At 42.0% G+C, this 18,419-nt stretch overlaps 1 long non-coding RNA gene across 1 annotated transcript; it reads left to right on the top strand.

Moving 5' to 3' along the window:
* The first annotated feature begins 13,316 nt into the window (after window positions 1-13,316).
* Window positions 13,317-16,675, top strand: LOC135109596 (uncharacterized). The gene is made up of 3 exons (XR_010272817.1): window positions 13,317-13,915; window positions 14,467-15,203; window positions 16,322-16,675. It is a non-coding gene; the product is annotated as an uncharacterized LOC135109596 (long non-coding RNA).
* The last annotated feature ends 1,744 nt before the right edge of the window (window positions 16,676-18,419 follow it).

Here is an 18,419-nt window from a genome sequence, read left to right as displayed (position 1 = left end):
ATAGTGTGTTCCTCCAATACACACCTCTCTTCCCCAGGTGAGTGACCCCATCGAGCCACCACCCAAGGAAGCCCCTCCAAAGGCCACAGAGGAGGAAGGCAATGTTGTCATTCTGGATGTCAAGCTGTTCTACAAGCAGCAGGAGAAGGAGGCGGCAGAGAAGTTCAAGGAGAGCCTGGCAGTGACTGAGTATGCCAAGCCATCCAGTGCATTGGTGCTGAGTGGTGTGTCCAGCAGTGTGGTGCAGTACACAGTGTTTGAAATGCAGCTGTCCTTTACTGTGCTGGATACAGAGGTGTGTGTGTAGTTGTAGTATACAGGGACTAAGCTACACACCTCTGGTTCTGTCTCCTCCTTTATTCATCCATCAGTTTATGTACATTTCTTGCCTCTCTCACCTTTGTTTTTCTACTTGTGATAAACAGGGGCTGGGCTACATTCCTTATCCCATCTCTGTATTCATTCAGTCCTTGTGTGTGTGTGTGTGTGTGTGTGTGTGTGTGTGTGTGTGTGTGTGTGTGTGTGTGTGTGTGTGTGTGTGTGTGTGTGTGTGTGTGTTTACCTAGTTGTATTTACCTAGTTGTGAAATACAGGACAAGAGCCACACTAGGCTCGTGCCGTCCCGTTTCCATATCGACTTTTATCTAGATTTTCTTTAAATTTATGAATTGTCTTTGCACATACAGTCTCATCCTTAAATTCATTCCACACTGTTATACTTCTGTGTGGGAAGCTATGTTTCTTGATGTCTCTTCTGCAAACAGTCTCCTTCCATGTCCTCTTGTGTCTCTAGTATCTGGTATCAAGAGGTCTTCTCTGTCCGACTTTTCCGTTCTTTCCAGTATTCTATATATAGCTATCAAATCACCTCTCTCCCTCTTTTTTTCTAGTGTAGTCAGGCCCAACCTCTTCAACCTTTCCTCATAACTATACTCTCTTAAGCTTGCAGGGATTTTAGTTGCAGCTCTGGATTCTTTCTAACTTTCTTGTATCCTTTTTCAAACTTCGACCACACTGATGCTGTGTACTCCAATCTCAGACATATCATCGTTGTTATCAGTTTTTTATCATATCTTCATCAATATAGGAGAATGCTATCTTGATGTTTTTCTGCAGTTTATATGTTTCTCCTATAATTTTTGTTTATGTACTTCCCAAATGATAAATTATCAGTAATAATTACTCCTAGGTCTTTTTCTTCTGATCTTATAGAGATTTCCTCATTCCCTAAGTAATAGTTGCCAACTGGTCTTTTCACACTTTTTCCAAACCTCATCACACTACATTTTTTAGCATTAAACTCCATGATCCACCTCATTAACCCTTCATTAATCTTAATTAAGTCCTGATTTAAAGCATTGCAATCCTCTTTATTTGTTACTTTCCTCATAATATTAGCATCATGAGTGAAAATGTTCATGTAACTTTCTACACCTTCTGTCACATCGTTTACATAAACTGTGAACAAAATAGCCACTCGTTACTGTTCTCCAGTTCGACCTGCTGCCTTTAATTACTGTCCTCATTTCTCTGTTTGTCAAAAAGTCAGTCATCCACTTTAACAGTGATCCACTGAGTCCTCCAGTTTTTTTCCAATTTCCATATTAGTCTTCTGTGTGGAACTTTATTGAATGCTTTTCTCAGATCTAAGTATATGCAGTCGGCCCATCCATCTCTCTCTGGCACTATATCTAATACTCTTGAGTAGAAACTTATCAAATTTGTAACACAAGATCTTCCTTTTCTGAAACCAAACTGTTTATCTGTTATCACCTTGTTGTCTTCTAGGTATTTCACCCATCTGTTCTTGATAGTCTTTTCACAAATCTTCGCCATCACATTTGTGAGTGATACAGGTCTATAATTTAATGGATCTTCTTTACTTCCAGTCTTGTGGATTGGGGTAATATCTGCCCATTTCCAATCCTTTACCAGGGTGGTGCTAATTATATTGTGCAATGCTGAGACTAATTGTGAGCTACACTCTTTTAAAATCCAACTGGAGACACCATCAGGACCCATTGCTTTCCTTACATCCAGGTCTTCCAACATATTCTTTACTTCATCTACTGATGTTTTAATCTTCTTTAGGTCGGTCCCTTTTTCTAATGCTGTCCTCTCATCTCTGAAATCATTTTCCTTAGTAGACACAGAGTGGAAGTATCTGTTAAACACTTCAGCTACCTCTTCTGGGTTATCCACTGTCTCTTCTCCAGCTTCTACTGTGCTTATTTCATCTTTACTCTTTAATTTTCCATTAATGAATTTGTAAAATAATTTTGGTTGGTCTTTACATTTCTCCACAACATTCTTTTCAAAATTTTTCTGCTCCTCTCTGCGAGTTTTAAGAAATTCGTTCCTCTTCCTTATATAATTGTTCCACAGGTCCAGTCTTCTGTTTTTCTTCCACTTGTTCCATGCTTTCTCTCTCTCCAATCTAGCTGTTACACATCTCCTGTTGTACCCATTTCTCTACTCCCTCATTATAAATGTCCAGGAAAGCTGTCCACTTTTCCTCTATGTCCTCCTTTTGAATAACCATGTTCCAATTCACTTCACTGAAATACTTCCTAAGTTGTCCAAAGTTAGTCTTGCTGTAGTTTAGCCATTCTCTTCTGTGGTCCTCTTTTCTTATACTGAGGTTATTATCCAGAGCTGTGAACTGAATCAGCACATGATCACTTTTTCCTATTAAGTTTATGTATTTAAGGTCTTCTACTATTTCTTGTTTCTTGGTGGAAATTAGATCAAGCCTTGAAGGTGCTTCATTTCATCTAAATATTGTGTCATCTGTAACCCATTGTGTCAGGAAATTTTCAGTAGCCAGGTCTAGTAGCTTGTTCCCCCATGATGGCTCACTGCCTTCCATGGTCCAATTCTCCCAAGATATCTCTTTACAGTTAAAGTCCCCCATCAGGAGTATATCGTCATTTTCCTCAAATAACTCCTTGTGTCCTTGTGTCCTCAAGCATTTTGTTATATTCATCCTCTCTCCAAGAGTTGGAATAGGGGGGAACATAAGTCACCACAATGTTACAGTATCTTACAATATTCTGTCTTAAGTTTATTTTCAATACTTCTGCCTCCTCCACCCCATATGTGACAGATTCCACTAGTAAATCCTTCCTAATTAGAAGCATCACACCTCCTCCCTGTTTATTTTTTCTATTTCTCATCCAGAGGTTGTATTTTCCTTCAATATTTGATATATCCCTTCACTTGCCAATTTAATTTCAACAATTCCCATGATGTCCGGTTTCTCCTCTTTTAATTTCTTCGATCTCTCCAGTTAGCTCTTTTTCTTCTTGTAATGTCCCCACTAATTTTTCCACACATGTCTTTTCCTTCTTTTCTCCTTCAGTCCACTGAGGTGTATACTCTTCCTCCAGACCGAATACCACGACAGTTTTTTTCTTATCCTCAGTTTCTCTCACCAAGTTTTCTTTGTTTTATAACTTGAACAACTTTTTCTGTTAGCTTTTTGTTGTTTGCCTTTGTTTCTTCCTCCACAATTTTCCTAAAATCTATCTTTTCTTTCTCTTGTTCTTTCTTCCAATTTTCCTGTTTTACGTTTAACTCTTCTACTTTGCCTTCATATTCCATTGCTTTCTTTTCATATAAGGTTTGTTTTTTTATGTAGACACCTGCCGAAACGATAATTACTCCCAGTGAGGTCTAAAGCACTGTTCAGGGGGTGCTGTGAACTTATCATTAAATCCAGCTGTGACCTCACTGAACGTTTCCCTTTGTGTCTCACAACACAAGGGGGCAGTCACAGCCTGCCCTCTAAAGAGAACTCTCTTCCTCCACACAAAACTACAAGCACCTAATAACACACACACCCTTCACTCTAAAATTTTTAAAATTATCATGGCAACTCGTACACCAGCCTCGGAGTCCCCATCTGGGGAGGGGACCATAAATGTCCCCAGGTCGGACTGCCTTTCTGTCGACGACCCTAAGTGTCTTGACACCCCCCTGAACTTTTTCTTCATTAACTTCTGCAACATTCGCGGTCTAAGATCTAATTTTCAATCTGTAGAACACCACTTCTCCTCTTCTAAACCTCATCTTCTTTTCCTCACTGAAACTCAGGTGTCTGAGGCAACTGACAGTAGCCCCTTTTCTGTTTCCTCCTACTTTCTCTATCCTCATTTTCGATCCAAAGCTGGATGCTGCGTTTATGTGCGCAATGACTTAACTAGCTCTCGTGCCCACGCTCTTGAATCTTCCGAGTTTTCCACCATCTGGCTACGACTACAGAGTCACTCTCATACTAAATTTATCTGTGCTGTATACCTCTCTCCTAACTCCTCTGACTATAAGAAATTCTTTGACTACTTAACTTCCAAAGTGGAGCACATTCTGACCCTCTTTCCTTTTGCAGAGATCTCCATTCTTGGAGATTTCAATGTTCACCACCAGCTTTGGCTTTCCTCTCCCTTCACTGACCATCCTGGTGAACTAGCCTACAACTTTGCTATCCTCCATGACCTAGAGCAATTGGTGCAACACCCTACTCGCATTCCTGACCGTCTTGGAGATACGCACAACATTCTTGACCTTTTCCTGACCTCTAATCCTGCTTATGCTGTCACCCTTTCTTCTCCGTTGGGCTCCTCCGATCACAATCTCATATCTTTATCTTGTCCTATCACTCCAATCCCTCCTCAGGATCCCCCTAAGCGAAGGTGCCTCTGGCGTTTTGCCTTTGCCAGTTGGGGAGACCTGAGGAGGTATTTTGCTGATTTTCCTTGGAATGACTACTGCTTCCGTGTCAGAGACCCGTCTTTGTGTGCTGAGCGCATAACAGAGGTGATAGTGTCTGGCATGGAGGCGTACATTCCTCACTCTTTTTTCTCGTCCTATACCTTCTAAACCTTGGTTTAACACAGCTTGTTCTCGTGCTATACATGATAGAGAGGTGGCCCACAAAAGGTACTTAAGCCTTCCATCACCAGAATCTCATGCACTTTATATTTCTGCCCGGAACCATGCCAAGTCTGTTCTCCAACTAGCCAAAAACTCCTTAATTAACAAAAAATGTCAAAACCTTTCAAGATCTAACTCCCCTCATGATTTCTGGCATCTAGCCAAAAATATCTCCAATAACTTTGCTTCTTCTTCTTTCCCTCCTCTACTTCAACCAGATGGCACCACTGCTATCACATCTATTTCTAAAGCTGAACTCTTTGCTCAAACCTTTGCTAAAAACTCTACCTTGGACGATTCTGGGCTTGTTCCTCCCTCTCCTCCACCCTCTGACTACTTCATGCCACGTATTAAAATTCTTCGCAATGATGTTTGCCATGCCCTCGCTGGCCTAAACCCTTGGAAGGCTTATGGACCTGATGGGGTCCCTCCTACTGTTCTCCGAAACTGTGCCTCCGTGCTTGCACCTTGCCTAGTCAAACTCTTTCAGCTCTGTCTGTCAACATCTACCTTTCCTTCTTGCTGGAAGTTTGCCTACATTCAACCTGTTCCTAAAAAGGGTGACCGTTCTAATCCCTCAAACTACCGTCCTATTGCTTTAATTTCCTGCCTATCTAAAGTTTTTGAGTCTATCCTCAACAGGAAGATTCTTAAACATCTGTCACTTCACAACCTTCTATCTGATCGCCAGTATGGGTTCCGTCAAGGCCGCTCTACTGGTGATCTTCTGGCTTTCCTTACTGAGTCTTGGTCATCCTCTTTTAGAGATTTTGGTGAAACTTTTGCTGTTGCCTTGGACATATCAAAAGCTTTTGATAGAGTCTGGCACAAAGCTTTGATTTCCAAACTACCCTCCTACGGTTTCTATCCTTCTCTCTGTAACTTCATCTCAAGTTTCCTTTCTGACCATCTCAAGTTTCCTTTCTGACCGTTCTATTGCTGCTGTGGTAGACGGTCACTGTTCTTCTCCTAAATCTATTAACCAAACTTCTTGTCCTATCCACTCCTACGCTGATGATACCACCCTGCACTTTTCCACGTCTTTTCATAGACGTCCAACCCTTCAGGAGGTAAACATAGCATGCAGGGAAGCCACAGAACGCCTGACTTCTGATCTTTCTAAAATTTCTGATTGGGGCAGAGCAAACTTGGTATTGTTCAATGCCTCAAAAACTCAATTCCTCCATCTATCAACTCGACACAACCTTTCAGACAACTATCCCCTCTTCTTCAATGACACTCAACTGTCCCCCTCTTCTACACTGAACATCCTCGGTCTGTCCTTTACTTATAATCTGAACTGGAAACTTCACATCTCATCTCTAGCTAAAACAGCTTCTATGAAGTTAGGTGTTCTGAGACGTCTCCGCCAGTTTTTCTCACCCCCCCAGCTGCTAACTCTGTACAAGGGCCTTATCCATCCATGTATGGAGTATGCTTCACATGTCTGGAGGGGTTCCACTCATACTGCTCTTCTAGACAGGGTGGAATCAAAAGCTTTTCGTCTCATCAACTCCTCTCCTCTAACTGACTGTCTTCAGCCTCTCTCTCACCGCCGCAATGTTGCATATCTAGCTGTCTTCTACCGCTATTTTCATGCTAACTGCTCTTCTGATCTTGCCTAACTGCATGCCTCCCCTCCTTCCGCGGCCTCGCTGCACAACACTTTCTTCTTTCTCTCACCCCTATTCTGTCCACCTCTCTAACGCAAGAGTTAACCAGTATTCTCAATCATTCATCCCTTTCTCTGGTAAACGCTGGAACTCCCTGCCTGCTTCTGTATTTCCACCTTCCTATGACTTGAATTCCTTCAAGAGGGAGGTTTCAAGACACTTATCCACCAATTTTTGACCACTGCCTTGACCCTTTTACGGGACTGGCATTTCAGTGGGCATTTTTTTTTTTATTGGATTTTGTTGCCCTTGGCCAGTGTCCTTCTTACATAAAAAAATAAAAAAATAAAATATGCACCTCTCCACACCCCCTTTTCGGTGTTCAAAGTTTCAACCATCTTCTCCATCTTGTCAAATCTATCTTCCATTTCCTTCATTTCAGTTTCCAGTGTGATAATTCTCCTTCTCATCATTGCTTTCCCGACCCTTCAGTCCTCTTCCCCAAATCCCGAGGTCTCTCTGTCTAGCTTTCGAGACGGTCCCCATTGGCATAAACAACATAGTGGGTACCGAAGTAGACCCCTCTTCACCGCTCATTTTAACAATTTAACTGCTTTGGAGACGGAACAGCAACGATTAGAACCAGTGTGAACTCTCATACTCTGTATTTCCACTAGGGCAACTCTCAGTGTGGTAGATGGCTGGATTTTTAGTGTGTGTGTGTGTGTGTTTAGTAAACTTTCAGGCCTTTTTGGTTCCTATGAAAGGACTCAAAGATACACCAATAATTATTCTCTCTCTCTCTCTCTCTCTCTCTCTCTCTCTCTCTCTCTCTCTCTCTCTCTCTCTCTCTCTCTCTCTCTCTCTCTCTCTCTCTCTCTCTCTCTCTCTCTCTCTCTCTCTCTCTCTCTCTTCACTTCTCTTCTCTTGCAAGGTGCACCCACCAGTGACCTGGGCCACAAGAGTGATCCCTGGCAGGTCACGGCAAGTCTCTTGGGAGGTCCACCAGGTGCCATCCTCATGGGCACCACAACAGTTCCCAACAGGAATGGCACTGCCATCTTCACCAACCTGTCTGTCAGCAAGCCCGGGGAAGGCTACAACCTCACTTTCACCATCACCTACCCCAGCTATGCTCCAGCCCTCACCACCACCCTGGAAGAGACCTTCAGGTAGGTGCAGGTCTTTATTTATGTAAGAGGGGGACTGGTCAAGGGCAACAAAAAGTTTAAAAAAGCCCAGTGAGAGTGCCAGTCCCTAAAGAGAGGTCAAAAAGAACCATCCAAAGCTGGAGCACAAGTGTCTGGTGTAAGAACAGAAGAATAAGAAAATAAGTGAAGCTGTAAGAAGCCATCAGGCCTACACATGGCAGTCCCTGTACAAAGCATGCTTACCTATTTCCACCTATCAGCCTCATTCATAAATTTGTGTAATCTTCTTTTAAAGGTCACTAAATAATCAGCTTCATTACTGAGTCCATTCCATTCATCCACCACTCTATTTAAAAACCAATTCCTTCCTATCTCTTTTAAATTTAACTTAATCAGGGTACATTAATGGTGTCTCTAGGGATTAGACCTTGACAGGATACTGAGGGAAATGCAAGTCTGACATACCAAAAAGGAGAGAAAAGGATCTCAGTATTTACCAAGATACAATTACTATTGGAGTCACATAAGTGATCTAATAGTTGGTCTTCTTTTGGTCTCCCCTCAGTGCATAAGTGATGTAATAGTTGGTCTTCTTTTGGCCTCCCCTCAGCTTGACACAGATGAGTGCAGCAATGGTCCTGCAGCAGCCCAGCATAGTGCAGGCCGGACAACCCACCACCATCACTGTTCACTTTGTTGACAAGGACTCTGGCTTGGTGCTTAATGGCCTGGCTTTCAAGGTGAGGAGACAGACAGGCATGCTTGACTTAAATGTTGCATATAAAGAGTAATAAGATAATATAATCTTTGTTAACATGATGTGAGGAAGTGAGGAGACAGACAGGAATGATTTTTTTTTTCTTTTTTTTTTTATAGAGTAATAAAACAATATAATTTCTGTTATTGTTCAGTTTGTTGACAAAGATTCTGGATTGTAGTTTGATGGCAAGGCATTGAAAGTGAGGAGATGACAAAATCAAGTTAAATTTTTTGGGATAGCGTAATAAAACAATATTAATTCTGTTATCAAGAGGCATTCAGTTTGTTGACGAGGACTCTGGCCCAGTGCTTGGATGGCAAGACTTTAAAGGTGGGGTAGACAGGAATAATCGAGTCAAAATTATTTTTTGCATACATGCATGAAGTAATAAAGCAATATTATTTCTATTATCATGATACATTCATTCAGCTTGTTTACAAAAATTCTGGCTTAATGTTTGATGGTGAGGCTTTCAAGGTGAGGAGATGGACAGAAATTACTAAGTTAATTAAGGGACTGTAATTAACTTTTTTGAATGAAAATGTGTGCAAAAAGCAACATTGGTCTGTGCACACTGAAAAATCATCCAGCACTTTGGCAACAATCTGCCAAAGTTTGAGCTGTGTGTCTGAGACATAGCTTGTTTACACTCAGGCTTTAGATTACACCTTGTGGTACTCCTTATGTTTTGCTGTTTTTCATATACTGTATCTGTTTTTTTGTGTGTGCATGATTTTTGGAGAATTTTTTTAAGATGTGTGGCATGGTATCCCTAAGTGGTGGGAGGGGAGGGAGTGGGACAGTAATTACTGGATAATGAGTCAGTACTCAGTTGGCCTAAGGTGAGGCCAGGGCATGTATGTACTGCCACACTGGTGCCAGACCATCCACATGACTCATAAAATTTATGAGAGGAATTGTGTTACTATCTTCTGTGAAGACCATAACCATAGCAGAGTCTTGTAAGTACAGTCACTAGGGTGTTGTAGGGAGGTCCACAACACTGTTCCTTCCCACCAGAGACCAGTGGGCCTCAGAGTGTGAGCGATGTGTGTGTGAGTGAGTGGTGCTTTGTCTGGGATTGGTGGCCTGATGTATAGATAAGTAGATAGATGAAGGGAGTAAAATTATACCTTCTCTGTTATCCTTCCATAAGAAAGCACAGAAGTTGAGAGGAATTGCATCTGTACTGTATTTTCTTTCCTGAGCCTCTTCTCTCTCCTCCTCAGGCCAGACATTTGTGGGCAAACTGCTGGCAAAGACTGCTGAGGAACACTTTGAGGTTATCCAGAGGTATGCCAAGTAAGAAATAGAAGAGAATGTTACAAGGAGGAGGCAGCGGGCACCTGCCAAAATGATAATTACTCCCAGTGAGGTCTAAAGCACTGTTCAGGGGGTGCTGTGAACTTATCATTAAACCCAGCTGTGACCTCACTGAACGTTTCCCTTTGTGTCTCACAAGAATAGGGGACAGTCACAGCCTGCTCTCTAAAGACAACTCTCTTCCTTCACACAAAACTACAAGCATCTAATTACACACACACACCCTTCACTCAATTATCATGGAGACTCCTACACCAGCCTCATAGAGTCACCATCGGGGGAGGGGACAACAAATGTCCCCAGGTCAGACTGCTCTTCTGGTATCGACCCTAAGTGTCTTGACACCGCTCAACTTTTTCTTCATTAACTCCTGCAACATTTGCAGTCTTGGATCTAATTTCCAGTCTGTAAAAACACCATCTCTCCTCTACTAAACCTCATTTTCTTTTCCTCACTGAAACTCAGGTGTCTAAGGCAACTGACATTAGCCCCATTTTTGTTCTCTCCTACTTTCTCTATCCTCATTTTCAATCCAAAGCTGGATGTTGCATTTATGTGCGCAACAACTTAACCTGCTCTCTTGCCCATGCTCTTGAATCTTCCGAGTTTTCCACCATCTGGCTACGATTACAGTCACTCTCAAACTAAATGTATCTGTGCTGTATACCTCTCACCTAACTCCTCTGACTTTAAAAAATTCTTTGACTTCTTAACTTCCAAAGTGGAGCACATTCTGACCCTCTTCCCTTTTGCAGTGGTCTCCATTCTTGGAGACTTCAATGTTCACCATCAGCTTTGGCTTTCCTCTCCCTTCACTGACCATCCTGGTGAACTAGCCTTCAACTTTGCTATCCTCCACAACCTAGAGCAATTGGTGCAACACCCTACTTGTATTCCTGACCATCTTTGAGATATGCCCAACATTATTAACCTTTTCATAACCTCTAATCCTTCTGCTTATGCTGTCACCCTCTCTTCTCTGTTGGGCTCATCCAGTCGCAATCTCATATCTTTATCTTGTCCTATCACTCCAATCCTTCCTCAGCATCCCCATAAGCAGAAGTGCCTCTAGGATTTTGCCTCTGCTAGCTGCAGGGACCCAAGGAGGTATTTTGCTGATTTTCCTTGGAATGACTACTGCTTCCATGTCAGAGACCTGTCTGTGTGCAGAGTACATAACAGAGGTAGTAGTCTGACATGGAGGTGTACATTCCTCACTCTTTACCTTCCAAATCTTGGTTTGACACAGCTTGTTCTCATGCTATACATGATAGAGAGGTGGCCTACATAAGGTACTTAAGCCTTCCATCACCAGAATATCATGGGCTTTATATTTTTGCCCGGAACCATGCCAAGTCTGTTCTCCAACTAGCCAAAAACTCCTTCATTGACGGAAAGTGTCAAAATCTTTCAAGATCTAACTCCCCTTGTAACTTCTGGCACCAAGCCAAAAACATCTCCATTAACTTTGCTTCTCCTTTTCCTGCTTTATATCAACCGGATGGTACCACTGCTATCACATCTATCTCTAAACCTGAACTCTTCACTCAAACCTTTGCTAAAAACTCTACCTTGGACAATTCAGGGCTTGTTCCTCCCTCACCTCCACCTTCTGACTACTTCATGCTACCTATTAAAATTCTTCACAGTCATGTTTTCATGCCCTCCCTGGCCTAAACCCTCAGAAGGCTTATGGACCTGATGGGGTGCCTCATATTGTTCTCCGAAACTGTGCCTCTGTGCTTGCACCTTGCTTAGTCAAACTCTTTCAACTCTGTCAGCATCTACCATTCTTTCTTGCTGGAAGTTTGCCTACATTCAGCCTGTTCCTAAAAAGGGTGACTTCAGATCCCTCAAACTGCCATCCTATTGTTTTAATTTCCTGCCTATCTAAAGTTTTTTAATCAATTATCAACAGGAAGATTCTTAAACATCTTTCACTTCACAACCTTCTATCTGATCGCCAGTATGTGTTCCATCAAGGCCACTCTACTGGTGATCTTTTGGCTTTCCTTACTGAGTCTTAGTCATCCTCTTATAAAGATTTTGGTGAGACTTTTGCTGTTGCTTTGGACATATTAAAAGTTTTTGATAGAGTTTGGCACAAAGCTTTGATTTCCAAACTACTCTTCTGCGCCTTCTATCCTTTTCTCTGTAACTTCATCTTAAGTTTCCATTCTGACCATTCTATTGCTGCTGTGGTAGACGATCACTATTCTTCCTTTAAATCTATTAACTCTGGTGTTCCTCAGGGTTCTGTCCTATCACCCACTCTCTTCTTATTATTCTCCAGTGACCTAAACCAAACTTCTTGTCTTATCCACTCCTACACTGATGATACCACCCTGCACTTTTCTACATCTTTTGTAGAAGTCCAACCCTTCAGGAAGTAAAGAGTTCATGCAGGGAAGCCACAGAAGACCTGACTTCTGATCTCTCTAAAATTTCTGATTGGGGCAGAGCAAACTTAGTATTATTCAATGCCTCAAAAACTCAATTCCTCCACCTATCAAATTGACACAACCTTCCAGATAACTATCCCATCTTCAGTGACACTTAACTGCCCCCCTTTCTACACTGAACATCCTTGGTCTGTCCTTTTCTTATAATCTAAACTGGAAACTTCACATCACATCCCTAGCTAAAACAGCTCTTATGAAATTAGATGTTCTGAGACATCTTCACCAGTTTTTCTCATCCCCCCCCAACTGCTAACTCTGTACAGGGGCCTTATCTGTCCATGTATGCTTCACATGTCTCGGGGGGTTCCACTTGTACTGCTCATCTAGACATTATGAAATCAAAAGCTTGTAACGGTGTCACATAATTAATAATAATATGTATTGTATTTATAATGCCTTGCCTGATTAGCAATATAAGTGTATGTATACATATATGCATAAGTGTAGATAGTGGGTGTTGGCGCATAAGGGTGGGGCGGATATGATCACGCCACCCTACGTCACACACACACCATGGAACTTTCCATACTCCTTTTATTGCCATCGATAAGTAATCGGTAGCACCTACATTACAGTATCTAAGTATTCTCCATAGTTAATCTCTCCCTAATGTATTTTGGCATGTATTACTCTTAGCTATAAGTAGCTTTTCCTTTGCCTTATTTATGTAATTAGAGAGTAATAATTATGAATATATTCATGTACTGTGAGTGCGGTCAACCCGCCCCATTTCTAATGTCAGCACTTTTTGAAGGCGCTAAGCGTCCCTTGTGCCGGCTTCGGCAGTCTCTTGCCAGGGTGTAACGCTGTACCACGCAGAGGACATCCGTTGTCCCGTACGCGCCACACCCTTCTCCAGAACTCTGTACATATATCTAAATATACCTATTTTTATACGTTCACCTTTGACATTCACCTGAAAACCACAGAAACTCACCAAGAGTGACTTTACCTATTATATAAAGGTAAGAAACTAATGAACAGTGTCCAGTGGTAATTGATAATTCAAAACCACACCGGAACAAGCTTTTTGTCTCATCAGCTCCTCTCCTCTAACTGACTGTCTTCAGCCGGTTTCGCATCACTGCAATGTTGCATCTCTTGCTATCATCTACTGCTGTTTTCATGCTAACTGCTCTTCTAATCTTGCTAACTGCATGCCTCCCCTCCTCTGACGGCCTCGCTGCACAAGACTTTCTTCTTTCTTTCACCCCCTGTTATGTCCACCTCTCTAATGCAAGAGTTAACCAGTATTCTCAATCATTCATTCCTTTCTCTGGTAAACTCTGGAACTCCCTGCCTGCTTCTGTCTTTCCACCTTCCTATGACTTGAATTCCTTCAAGAGGGAGGTTTCAAGACACTTATCCTTCAATTTTTGACTGCTGCTTTGGACCCTTTTATGGGACTGGCATCTCAGTGGGTCTTTTTATTTTTTGGTGGGGGGAGGGGGAGGGTTGTTGCCCTTGGCCAGTGTCCCTCCTACTTGAAAAAATAAATAAATCAAAATATCACCACCCATATCTTCCCAACACAAATACTGACAACAGACCCTGTGTCAGGCTGTATGTACCAGATGAGGCCGTGTCAATGCTCACCTTTGAGAACGTCATATTTGAGGCGCCTGACGTGAGACAGCAACTCATAGCCAAGGTTGCTGTCGTCTCCGCTAGCTGGTACGTGGAGTCCTCTCGAGTATTGGTGTCAGTCTGGTAAACTCTGGAGCTCCCTGCCTGTGTCTGTACTTCCTTATACAAGACACTTCTTAAATTTAGGGTAATTCTTTTGGCTCTGTCTTGTAGAGACTGGTACCTCAGTGGGCCCTTTTATATTTATTTATTTATTTATTTTATTTCATTTTATTTTATTTCATTTCATTTCTTTTTTTTATTTTTTCCTCTCTCTCTCTCTCTCTCTCTCTCTCTCTCTCTCTCTCTCTCTCTCTCTCTCTTTTTGTTGGCCTTAGCCAGAGTTCCTCTTACATAAAGGAAAATCTTGTATACTGATGTACATACTTATGGAAGTTAGGATAAAATGTATTGCATGTTGATGTACTGTTTAAAAGCCCAATACCTCACACTACAGACTATTAAAGATGCAGAATCCTTGCTGAACCATCACTGGAACCATGAAAACACCCCTGAAAACACCATAACAACTGAAAGTATTGGAGGTAAGAGAGAGCAAAACATTTGGGAGTGTAGTTTATTATCTGTCTCCCATACAGGACTGGTGGTGTATCCCTCACATCTGGTCATCAAGGAGTATCCCATGGTCAAGTCCTTGCACACCGATCTGTTCTGATGGAAGCAGTTGGAGGGTGTGGAGGATGTGGTGAGAATGACTGTCCTTATCACCCATCCGTTATATCCTTCAGTATCTTCTTTTCTTCACCTGCACTGTGTTTTTTCCTCTTGCATCCTTCAGTAATATTGTTTTCTTCATGCCTCCTGTGTTCTTTTTGCTTCTGTTCTATCCTTCATTATACCTTTCTGTTATATCCTTCAGTGATATCCTTTTTCTCCTGCAGTGTATTCTTTTTCCCTCTTATCATATCATGTATCCTTCAATGATATCTTTTCTTCATCTTTGCTGTATTCTTTTTCCTCTACCTTATCCTTCATTATCCATTTCTTCATTCATCCTGTATTCCTCTTTTTTCTTTCTTTAATGCACACTTTCCTCCACACACACAATTTAAACCTTTCTATCATGCATAGTTACCCTCACCCCCTCCTTGCCCCACACACACACACACACACACAAACACACACACACACACACACACACACACACACACACACCTCTAATGATGTTATGGTGATGTGACACATTTGGAGGATGGAGTGCTGAGTCTGTTGCTGCAGTCAGTAGACATGCTGGCTGCTGGCTGACGGAGTGTACTGTGGCCCCGTTGATTTCACTCTCAGCAATGACTCCAAGAAGACCATAGCAGAGTACCAGGTGTGTATTGTGAAGAGGTGAATTGAATGGCTGTATTTTTCATTCTTTCTTCTGTGGTAAAAGAATGTCAAAAGCAAGCTCGTTCATCGCTTTCTTGTCTTCCTGTAGTCATTTTCATTGCTTTTATATTCTTTCCACTAATTCTTCTCTCTTCCTCTACTTCCTACAGTCACTTTCATTTAAGTTTTCTCTTCATTTCACTAATTCTTTTCACTCTCTATTTCTTATAGCCACTTTCATTACTCTTTCTTATTCTCCTCTCTCCCTCCATGTCTCACAGCCATTTTCATCGTCCTTTTCTAGTTCACTAATTCTTCTCACTTCCTCTGCTTCAAGATAACTGGACCACAGGAGCATGTTGTCACAGCTCTAGGGAAACTGTGCACATCCCTCAGCAGTAACATAGCTATCCCAGTAGTGAAAGGATATTTGGACACTCACTTACAATGCAAGAAAAGTTTACGTCAAGGACCAGATCTTGTGCTGCTCTTGGAGAAACATTGTGCATCTCTTGAACGAGAGTGAGACTGGGGACCCTCTTCTAGATAATCGGAATGGTTCTGAAGTTAGCCTTGTGTCTTCTGTCCCTAAGGATCCTCCAGTCCTTGCAACTCCCCTTTGGCACCATATCTTGTGCTGCTCTCAGAAAAACGTGCTTCTCTGGAATGAAACTGAGAGTGAAGATAGTGTTTCAGGTGCTGGGAATAGTACTGAACTTAGTCTCATTTCTGGTTTCCCTGTGCATCTCACAGTCCTTATATTAATGTGATGTCTTGCTAACTCTCATGCTGTCTCACTCAGTTTGGTACAATTGTTTACTGCAAGTTTAGAGTTTAGTTTTCAATGTAAGGTCACTGATAGTAAAAGGAGTGGTTGAATGCTTCTCTTTCTCATCTTGTCTTCCTTTTCCTTGTCTTCTTCCTCATTTACTTGCATTTCTCTCATTCTCTACCTCCTGGTCTTTTCCTTCATCCTTCTCTCTCTCTCTCTCTCTCTCTCTCTCTCTCTCTCTCTCTCTCTCTCTCTCTCTCTCTCTCTCTCTCTCTCTCTCTCTCTCTCTCTCTCTCTCTCTCTCTCTCTCTCTCTCTCTCTCTCTCTCTCTCTCTCTCTCTCTGCAGCACAAGGATGGCCAAGGAAATCCTTCTCAAATACCCAGAGATCCTCCATGCCGCTCACCCCTTCTTCCTTTCCCTGAAGTTTGTGGGTGCTGGTGGCTCTCTCCTGGATGGAGCAGTTTTTGTGGTGAGACACACAGGGAACCTTAACTCTCATGCCTTGGGTCTTATGGGAACTGTTTTCAAAGAGGAAGAGTCTGGTTTGTGGTAAGACACACTGGGAACCTTAACTTTTATCCCCATATTGTGAAATGCCTGAGGTGTTATGGGAAATGTTTTCAAAGAGGAGTCTGGTTTGTGGTAGGAAGTGCGGGGAACCTTAACTTTTATCCCCATATTGTGGAATGCCTGAGGTGTTATGGGAGCTGTTTTAAAAGAGGAGTCTGGTTTTTATGATTGGTTGGTTGATGATGCAGAATACTATTAACTATTTCCTGAATCATGAAAAAAATGTCCTTGGAAAATCCCATCAACTTTCATAAGGACTGTTTTCATGATAATGAGTCATGTTCTCATAGGTGTTTCTTTCTTCTGGTGATGCAGAATACTTGTTAAACCAGAATCATGAAGTACCCTTGAAAATTCCAGTAAGTATTTCTAAAGGTCACTGAGATGGTTAGTCCAGTGACTGTGTTTTGTTGTTTTCTTGTGTATATTTTGTTTCTTTCATTCCACATAGTTCTCTTGTTTCTTCTAAGGATCAAAAGATATTGATTGAGATACTGGGAAGGGATGTGAGTGCATTGCCAAGGTAAGTCCCAGATCTTTACAGGGGTGAGTAGAGAGAGAGAGTTGTGTGTGTGTGTGTGTGTGTGTGTGTGTGTGTGTGTGTGTGTGTGTGTGTGTGTGTGTGTGTGTGTGTGTGTGTGTGTGTTTTATGCACAGACAGAAAACACATGCATTTTTTTGTATCATTCCAACATTTTCCTCTTCTCAACTTTCATGTTGCCCTTCCAAATATCCAGCTTTTCTTTGATCCTTCAGTGAAAAACCTCCCTTTCCTTAACTCTTTGTTGTATCCCCTCAATATCCAGCCTTTGTTTGTCCCTGCAATAATGGATCTTTTCTGTGTATTCCCTCCAGGATCTATTTACCCAAGAACAACTTGTCAACAATTCCTGTAGATGTCATCATCAGTGAGGTCAGTGTTTGATACCAACTTGCTGCTCAGGTGTCTGTTGTACCTGCTGGCTGGCATCTCCACTTTGTCTCTCCTGGTAACCAAGTCTGTATGTGTATGTGTATCTATTAATTTATTTCTGTGTGTATTGTGTCTGTCTATCTGTGTGAATGTGGAGAGTTTGGGGTGAATCTCGCTTGATACCTGATGTGGATGGATTGCTGTGTGCCTCTCAGTGCAGCAGCCTGTCAGTCCAGATGGCATTTGACAGCTGTTTCTCACTCCACATATTTACACAAAGGTGCTGACAGATTAGCAGCAGGAGTGGGAACTGTAGTGGCTGTAACTCACATGACTTCACTGGTACCAATCCAGACCACCTGGCTTCCCCAGGGACAGGCTTGTGTCACCCTGACCTTACCTCTACCTATACATCTACCACTGCACTACATTTGGAATCTGGTTGAGTACATGTACTCAGACCCAAGCCTGATGTGTAAGTGTGTGTGTGTGTGTGTGTGTGTGTGTGTGTGTGTGTGTGTGTGTGTGTGTGTGTGTGTGTCTTTGTCTATCTCTGTTGAAATCAAGTCATTGTTGTGTCTTGGAGGGAATAAGAGTGTGTTTGTGACTATCTATCTATCTATCTATTTGTGTTTAAATAAAGTTGTTGGTAGCATCTGAGGGAATGAGAGGAGTGTGAGCTCAGTATGATGTGCAAGGAGTTTATGGATGCTTTATACGTTTTGTAATTTAAGTATTTATTAGTGTGCATATCTTTTTTTTGCATGCAAGAATTTAATACCTTACTTTATCATTTTGTCTGCATCTAACATACAGTCTCTCTCTCTCTCTCTCTCTCTCTCTCTCTCTCTCTCTCTCTCTCTCTCTCTCTCTCTCTCTCTCTCTCTCTCTCTCTCTCTCTCTCTCTCTCTCTCTCTCTCTCTCTCTCTCTCTCTCTCTCTCTCTCTCACCAATTCTCCT

The sequence above is a fragment of the Scylla paramamosain genome, chromosome 19, assembly GCF_035594125.1.
Source record: "Scylla paramamosain isolate STU-SP2022 chromosome 19, ASM3559412v1, whole genome shotgun sequence".
NCBI classification, from domain to species: domain Eukaryota; kingdom Metazoa; phylum Arthropoda; class Malacostraca; order Decapoda; family Portunidae; genus Scylla; species Scylla paramamosain.
This window is presented reverse-complemented; position numbering and strand designations above follow the sequence as displayed.